Raw genomic sequence first — 8,930 nt, 5'->3', positions numbered from 1 at the left:
TGACCAGGGATCAAACCCAGTCTCTTGCATTGGAAACTCAGAGTCTTAGCCATGGGACAACCAGGGAAGTCCCAGCATTGTTAGAGATACCTCTGAGATTCCTTTCTTCTTTCTTTTTCTGAGAACGAATGCCTGAGTCCCCCCTTCCCTTCTTCCTTTGAGGACACTGAGGCAAAGACAGGTTAAGTGGCCCACTCCTGGCCAGATCCTGACTCCTCCCTCCATAGGGCAGGGCACCCCTACCTTCACTGAGAAAGGAACTCTAAGCCCCTTTAGAATGCTAATGTCACTACCAGCACACCCTGAATCATCAGACTTGAACGTTTCATGCTGCTACCTAAATTCTCTAGAGTTCTAGGAAGGTGGTATCGTCAGCTTTAAACTATTTTCTCTTCTTCCTTTTCTTTCTTTTAAATTAATTTAACTGGAGTATAGCAAGGCCTGGCATTTTGCAGCCCCTGGGCTCACAAAGAGTTGGACACGACTGGGCAACTAAACGATAGCAACATAGTTGCTTTTCAATGGTGTTTTAGTTTTTACTGTATCCAGTTATACATATACATATATCCCCTCTTTTTGTATTTACTTTCCGTTTAGATTGCCACAGAGCACTGAGTAGAGTTCCCTGTGCTAGATGGTCGGTTCTCAGTTTTATTATTTTATACATAGAATCAATAGTGTCTAAGTGTCAATCCCAATCTCCCAATTCATCCTGCTCCTCTTTCCCCCGCTTTCTAATTTCCTTATTTTCTGCTCCTTTCTCCCTCTCTTTATGTCATCTTCTTATATCCTCTGCTGTAAGTAAAGACATGAAAAAGTTTGTTCTTTTAAAAAAACAAGTTGATACATATATATATTCGATGAATACATATATCAAATATATATATATATAGCTGAAACAAGTTGCTGTATATATATTATATACTGTGCTTAGTCACTCACTGGTGTCCAACTCTTTGCGACCCCATGGACTGTAGCCTGCCAGGCTCCTCTGTCCATGGGGATTCTCCATATATAGATATAAAATAGAAATAAACAATGAATTTCAGAATGCAGCCAAAATGAGGTAGCATGACTTCTAAGGCTAGATCACAAAAGGTGGTGTGTTTTTCAACTTGTTTACTGGAACACTTATCCTGGAGCCCTGAACTGTCACAGAAGGAGTGGTTTGAGGCCACCATGTGGTGGGGAAGCTCAAACTAACCCACATGGAGTGACCTCATAGAGAAGTCATGAAAGAACACGAAGAGGGAGAGGGAGAGATACCAGCCAGCCCCTGCTGCTTCTTCCCCCTGCTGTTCCTCTTCTAAACGTTTTCTGATTTCAACCACATGGGGAGACACTGAGCCAACCAAGCCCTTCTCAAACTCCCAACCCATAAAAACTGTGAAATATAACAAACGATTGTTGCTGTTTTAAACCACTAAGTTTTGGGATAATTTGTGATGTAGCGATAAATAAGTAGCAGTAACTTGCCCCCCCACCTTATTAAGTCATAGAGCTGAGATTTGAGCTGTCAGTGTCACGAATACAAAGACAACACATGCATACATGAAGACATGTTTTTTTATCTTCAGGTATAGCTAGGAGGAGAACTGGTTATTGCACACTCATCTGCCATTCACAATCCACAAGACTAAGTTATAATTTAGCATAACTTTGTCTGCACACGTTGATGAGGTCTGAGAGATTCAAATTACACAGCAAAGTCAGACTTTTTCTTTTAAAATATGTCTGACTTCTCTCTAGCATATGAATGACCAGAGTTCTTCTCAAAGACTAACCCTGGAAGGGAAGGGCTGGTTGAAAAAAATGTAGATTTCTGAGTGCCACCCAGATCTCTGAATCTGATTCTCTTGGTGGTAGGATCAGGAATCTGAATTTTTAACAACTCTTCAGGTGGTTCTGTTTTTAAGTTCTGTTTTTATTTTCTCTTAATTTTTTTTTTTTTAACTTGGCTGTGCCAGGTCTTAGTTGCAGCACACAGGATCTTTAGTGGCAACACGCAGAACCTTCTGGTTGCAGCTCATGAAATCTAGTTCTCTGACCAGGGATGGATCCAGGGACCCCTGCACTGGGAGCACAGAGTCTTAGCCACTGGACCACCAGGGAAGTCCCTCTCTAGGTGCTTCCAAGGCACATTAGAATTTGAAAACAGCTGCTCTGTGGCCAACATCATTTAACTTAGAGAATATTCAAGGTAGGTCTTCCTAATTAGCCTCTCCAGGAAAATCATGCAATCACTAACCCTTCAATCAATGTAACTCCCTGAATTTGCCTGATTGTAAGGATCACCTAGGGGATTTGACAAAGATATAATTCCTAGGTCTCTGTTGGGAATCTGAGAAGAAGCAAAGCCTGGGAATCTGAACTTTATATTAGTTGTTAAGGGAATTCCCTGGTGGTCCAGTGGTTAGGACTCCAAGCTTTCAGTGCCAGGGGTACATGTTCAATCCCTGGTCAGGGAGCTAAGATCTCACAAGACCCATGGTGTGGTCCAAAATATAAATAGTTGTTCAATGTTCTTCTAAGTAACTACACAAATTTATGTGTTTCACGGAGTTATTGAAATATAGATCAGCAAGATTTTGGATAGCATTTACCCAAAATGATAATTTTAGTTTTCAAATAGCAGTGTACTTTAAACCATCACTTCCGGAAGAATTAAATTTCACCAAATGCTTTATTTTTCTTTTTTCCATGGAGACAAGGATCAAGATGACAATAAGCAGCATTTGGGCTTCCCAGGTGGTGCTATTGCTAAAAAACCTACCTTCCAATGCAGGTAGACATAAGAGATGTGTGTTCGATCCCTGGGTTGGGAAGATCCCCTGGAGGAGCATACAGGCAACCCACTCCATTATTCTTGCCTGGAGAATCCCATGGACAGAGGAGCCTGGCAGGCTGCAGTCCATAGGGCCCACAGAGTCAGATACAACTGAAGCAACCTAGTACATACACAGCCGGTTAGTATTTTTGGGGCACTTTCTATGTGCCAGGCACCATACATTTAATCCTCCCCAAACCTTCTGAGGCTGGTACTATTGCTAGCCTTATTTCAGATATATTTTTTTGGCTGAGCTGCACAGCTTGTGGGATCCTAGTCCCCCCACCAGGTATTGAACCCGCACCCCCTGCAGTGGAAGTACAGTGTCTTAACCACTGGACCACCACAGAAGTCCCACTATCCCTGTTTTATAAATGAAGATTCTGAGGTAGAGAGAGGTTATGTAGCTTTTCAGGTACACCCAGCTTGAGAAGTTAGAGCTATGATTCCAACCCATGTGTTTATTTAACCCATGCAGTACTGCCTCTCTGCCCTTATCCCAGACCAATTCACCTGATGTTCAGAATGTGCCTTTGGGGCTTTCCTGGTGATCCAGGGGTTGAGAATCTGCCTACCAATGCAGGGAATATGGATTCAGTCCCTGGTCAGGGAACTAAGATCTCACATGCCACAGAGCAAATAAGCCAAAACTAACTAAATAAATAAAAATTTAAAAAATGTCTTTGTTCACTATGCTTTTGTGAAATGTATTTCTTATATAAAACAGAAGGTTAACCTTGTGCTGTGTGTGACTCATGGCCAAAAGATTGCTAGAAGCCTTGTTTCTAACACATAGAGGCCTCTTCTAAAAAAATATTTTCTATACCAGCAAGAAAAGCTTGCCAATTTAAATTATGAGAGAAGGTAAAGCCTTTTGTAGGACTTCCCTGGTGGCTCAGACGGTAAAGAATCTGCCTGCAATGCGGGAGACCCAGGCTCGATCCCTGGGTTGGGAAGACTCCCTGGAGAAGGGCATGGCAATCCACTCCAGTATTCTTGCCTGGAGGATCCCTGTGGACAGAGGATCCTGGTGGGCTACAGTCCATGGGGTTACAAAGAGTTGGACACTACTGAGCAACTAACACATTTACACTTTTGGTTAATTATTTTTTAATGATTTATTCTTGAGCTTCTTCTAAATTGTTGAGTGTCACAGAGTATCTTGGAAAGCCTCTAATTAGAAAGTTTTAAAATATACAAAATTATGAACACTTATAGAGCTATCGTTGAAGGCAACTGTTTTTTAACACCTAATCCTGAAACCGAGCAAAGGGCTTATGCAGAAAGCAAACTGCTCATGGAAGTTTGCAGTAAAGTAAGGAATTACTGCAGTTACAGGGCATCAGGCAAGGACATGAGAACAAGCCTCAGATCCACTCCATCTTGGGCTTTGAGACTGGGGATTTTTTAAAGGGGAAAAACAAAGAGGCTGGAATTAATCATCATCTTGTGACATTTCTGTGACATTTTAAAAATTGATGTATAGTTGATCTACAGTATTGTATCAATTTCAAGTGTATAGCAAAATGACTCAGTTATCTATATATATCAGGTTATTGTATATATATATATATATCAGGTTATTTTCCACTATAAGTTATTATGAGATACTGAATCCAGATCCCAGTGCTACATGGTAAATACTTGTTACTTATCTATTTCATGTATAGTAGTTTATATCTCTTAATCCTATACTCCTAATTTATCCCTCTCCTATCTTTTCCCCTTTGGTAACCATATGTTTATTTCCTATGTCTGAGTGTGCTTCTATTTTATATTTGTATTATTTTTTATATTCTACATATAGTGAAGTCGCTCAGTCATTTCCGACTCTTTGTGACCCCATGGACTGTAGCCTAACAGGCTCCTCCGTCCATGGAATTTTCCAGGCAAGAATACTGGAGTGGGTTGCCATTTCCTTCTCCAGGAGATCTTCCCAGCACAGGGATTGAACCCGGGTCTCCCGCATTGTAGGCAGATGATTTACCATCTGAGACACCAGGGAAGTCCTATCTCTCTCTGTCTGACTTACTTCATTTAGTATATTCTCTAAATCCATCCACATGCTGCAAATGGCAGTGTTTCATTCATTTTTTTTTTTTTTTTTTTTATAAATTTATTTATTTTACTTGGGGGCTAATTACTTTACAATATTGTAATAGTTTTTGCCATACATTGACAAGAATCAGCCATGGGTTTACATGTGTTCCCCTTCCCGAACCCCCCACCCACCTCCCTCCCCCTCCCATCCCTCTGGATCATCCCACTGCCCCGGCCCCGAGCCCTTGTCACATGCATCGAACATGGAATGGTGCTCTGTTTCACATATGACAATACACATGTCTCAATGCCATTCTCCCAGAACGACCCACCCTCACCTTCTCCCTCAGAGTCCATAAAATTGTTCCATGCATCTGTGTCTCTCATTCTGTCCCGCATATAGGGTTATCGTTACCATCTTTCAGATTCCATATATATGCATTAGTATACTGTATTGTTGTTTTTCTTTCTGGCTTACTTCACTCTGTATAATGGGCTCCAGTTTCATCCATCTCAGTAGAACCGGTTCAAATGTATTTTTTTTAATGGCTGAGTAATATTCCATTGTGTATATGTACCACAGCTTCCTTATCCATTCATCTGCTGATGGACATCTAGGTTGCTTCCATGTCCTGGCTATTGTAAACAGTGCTGCGATGAACATTGGGGTACACGCGTCTCTTTCAATTCTGGTTTCCTCGGTGTATATGCCCAGCAGTGGGATTGCTGGGTCATATGGCAGTTCTATTCCCAGTTTTTTAAGGAATCTCCATTATTCAGCCATAAAAATGAATGAAACAGTTTTTCCTTAAAAAACTGTTTCATTCATTTTTATGGCTGAATAATATTCCTCTGTGTGTGTGTGTGTGTGTGTGTGTGTGTGTGTGTGACATCTTCTTAAACCAATCATCTATTTTTTTTTAAATCAATCATCTATTGATGGGCACTTGGGTTGTTTGTCTTGGCTGTTATAAACAGTGCTGCGATGAACATCGGTGTGTATGTATCTTTTTGAATTAAAGTTTTCATCATTTCTGGAAATATGCCTAGGAGTGGGATTGCTGGATCATATGGTAACTCTATTTTTAGTTTTTAAAGGAACCCTCCATACTGCTTTCCTTAGTGGCTACAGCAATTTTCTGCGAGATTTCTTTCTTTCTGTCTTTCCTTTTTTTCAGAAAAGTAAGCCTTTATTTCCTTGTTTCACAAATAAAGCTGGCTCAGTTGGTGGCTTTCTGTGACGTTTCTTAATAGTATTTTTGAAAGTCAGGATATCTCTGGTTTATGATTCTCTGGCTAAGTGGTCTGTGACTTGGAGGCCCATTAGGTTATCTTGTTCTGGAGAACCAAACCGGAGTTTGTACATTAAGATGATATCTATAAGAGCAATTTTAACACGTTAACGATGTTATTGACAATTGCCATTCTTGTCATCAGGCTTCCCTGGTGGCTCAGATGGTAAGAAATCTGACTTCATTGTGTGAGACCTGGGTTAGATCCCTGGGTTGGGAAGACCTCCTGAAGAATGGGATGGCTGCCCACTCCAGTATTCTTGCTTGGAGAATTCCATGGACAGAGGAGCTTGGCAGACTAAAGTCCATGGGTCACCAAAAGTCAGACATGACTGAGCGACTAACACTTTCATTCTTGTCATCTGACTCTGATGAGTGTTCAGTTAGTAGAGGATTGAGGTCAGAGGGGACAAGAAAGGGAATAAAGTTTTGGAGAGAGATTAGTCATAGACTCAGTAAGGGAACTCACTTTTAGAGGGGCTGGATTTCAATCCCACTAGGAATTTGGCAGCTTGGTATGGGTTTATTTATTACGTTTTCCTTTAAACCGAAAGCATGCACGTTGATTAGCTCAAATGTGTTCTCATCCTCATATAGTGTAGAAAACATTCAAGAAGAGAAGTGTGTGGAAACCTGCTTGTGGTCTGGTGGTTAAGACTCTGCTCTTCCACTGCAGGGGGTGAGGGTTCCATCCCTGGTCAAGGAACTAAGATCCCACATGAGGCATGATGCAGCCAAAAAAAAAAAAAGAGAAAGTGTGGTGTGGTGTGTAAGGAGGGTCAAGTGCAACTTGTATTTGGCTTCACTGCTGACTGGAGTGTGGCTTATGAGAAATGAACTCATCTCTTTATGGGTGGCACATGATCCCCCTTGAAGAATCTCAGCAATTCTTAGAGAAGGACCCTGTAAAGCCAGGGCTTTCTACAGTCACATAGATTTGAGTATTCAAGGTGATAGAATGCGGGGGAATACACAGATGTATAGATTAATCCAGCAGGATGAAAAACTGGTCTTGAAATTGGTATGAAGAGCAGGGAGATGTCCCAACCTGTCTCATGCTGGGACTATGGGGAAAACATTGATTAAGACACAGCAGGTCTCTATGGAGAGACTAAGTTTTGTGAGTGAGAGAATTGAAGAGCTAGAAGGAGAAAAGGGTGTTTCAATTATTCTTATTTCATAATATATCACTTGAAAACTTTAGAGCCTTAACACAATAATCTCTCTCTCTTTTTTTTTTTTTTTTTTTTTTACGACTGGATTCAGTTAGGTGGTTTGCATGTAGGTCTCTGATGCTGTTGCTATGGCTGGGGCTGGAATTATCTCAAAGGCTTCTTTAGACCCATGTCTGGTGACTGATGTTGGCGATCAGTTGAGATCTGAGGCTGTTGGCCTCTCCGTGTGGCCTGGGCTTCCTCACAGCACGGTGACTGGCTTCAACCAGCAAGCACCTCAAGAAGACCATGGAGAAGTGGTTTATGATCTGGTCTCAAAAGGTACAGAGCATCATTTCTGCCACAGTTAGACTCTCTACAGTTTAAGGGGAAGGAGCATCACCCCAAACTCTGGATGGGAACAGGGTCAATATCACATTGCAGAAGAGTATGTTGGGTGGGAGATCCTTTTGCTGCCACCTTGGAAAAAGCAATCTGCCACAACAGGGAAGAACAAAAGGCAGAATATAAGTGTTTAAGATGTTAGAAACCTGGCCATTCAAAAGGACCACAAGGACCACTCCTGTAGGCAGTTGAGGTAGAATGGCAGCAAAGGTCATCACAGCTGAGGAAGATATGGGACAACTAGTCAGCGGAGTTGTGTGGCCGTCTACAAGGACACTGACATCCTCAGGAAAACAGGGGACTTGAGAGAGGTGTGCCAAAGGCAGAAGGGTCAGATGCTTGTCTTTTGTTCCCAGATGGTGAAAAAAAAGCAATCTCTGGTGGGGAGAACTTCTCTTTTATTTGGAAAAAGATATTTGCTGTAGGCTGGTAGCTTGGGCAAATACAGCTAATATTTTTTTCATGCTCATACATTCATTTGTTCATTCCAAATGTACTTACTGCATACCTGCTCTGTGGTCAGGTCCTGTTGGAGATGCTGATGCAGTAGTTGACAAAGCAGAAGATCTCTGCTTTTGGGGGCTTTATATTTTAGTGGGAGAGACAGACATAAAAAAAAGATTAAAAAAATAATACATATTATGTCATGTGTGTGTGCATGTTAAATCTCTTCAGTCATGTCCAACTCTGTGCAAACCTATGGGCTGTAACCTGCCAGGCTTCTCTATCCATGGGATTCTCCAAGTGAGAATACTGGAGTGAGTTGCCATGCCCTCCTCTAGGGGGTCTTCCCAACCCAGGGATTGAACCCAAGTCTCTTAGGTCTCCTGCATTGGCAAGCGGGTTCTTTAACACTAGCACCACCTGGCAAGCCCACGTATTATGTCATATAGTGGTAAATGCTAAGGAAAAAGAAGTCTCAGTTCTCTGTATGTGTACTGGCTCATAGCACACGAAGTAAGAGCATGGATCAGGGAGCCAGCCTGCTGGAGCTTGAATCCCAGTTCAGCAACTGGTTAGCTATGTGATTTTTGGCAGTTTACTGAGCCTCTCTGAGCCTCAGTTTCCTTATCTGTAAAACATAGATAACAATAGTTCCTACATCAAATGTTGTTGTCAGAATTACATACAGGTTAAGAACTTGAGAAGAAGATGGCAGGGGAGGGGCAAGTCACCAATGTCAGGGTTCCTACTGGAGGTCTGGGGCCATGC

Source organism: Giraffa tippelskirchi, chromosome 13, assembly GCF_054371585.1.
Source record: "Giraffa tippelskirchi isolate mGirTip1 chromosome 13, T2T-mGirTip1v1.2.pri, whole genome shotgun sequence".
Taxonomy (NCBI): domain Eukaryota; kingdom Metazoa; phylum Chordata; class Mammalia; order Artiodactyla; family Giraffidae; genus Giraffa; species Giraffa tippelskirchi.
The sequence above is the reverse complement of the archived record's forward strand: the minus strand, read 5'-3'. Positions refer to the sequence as shown.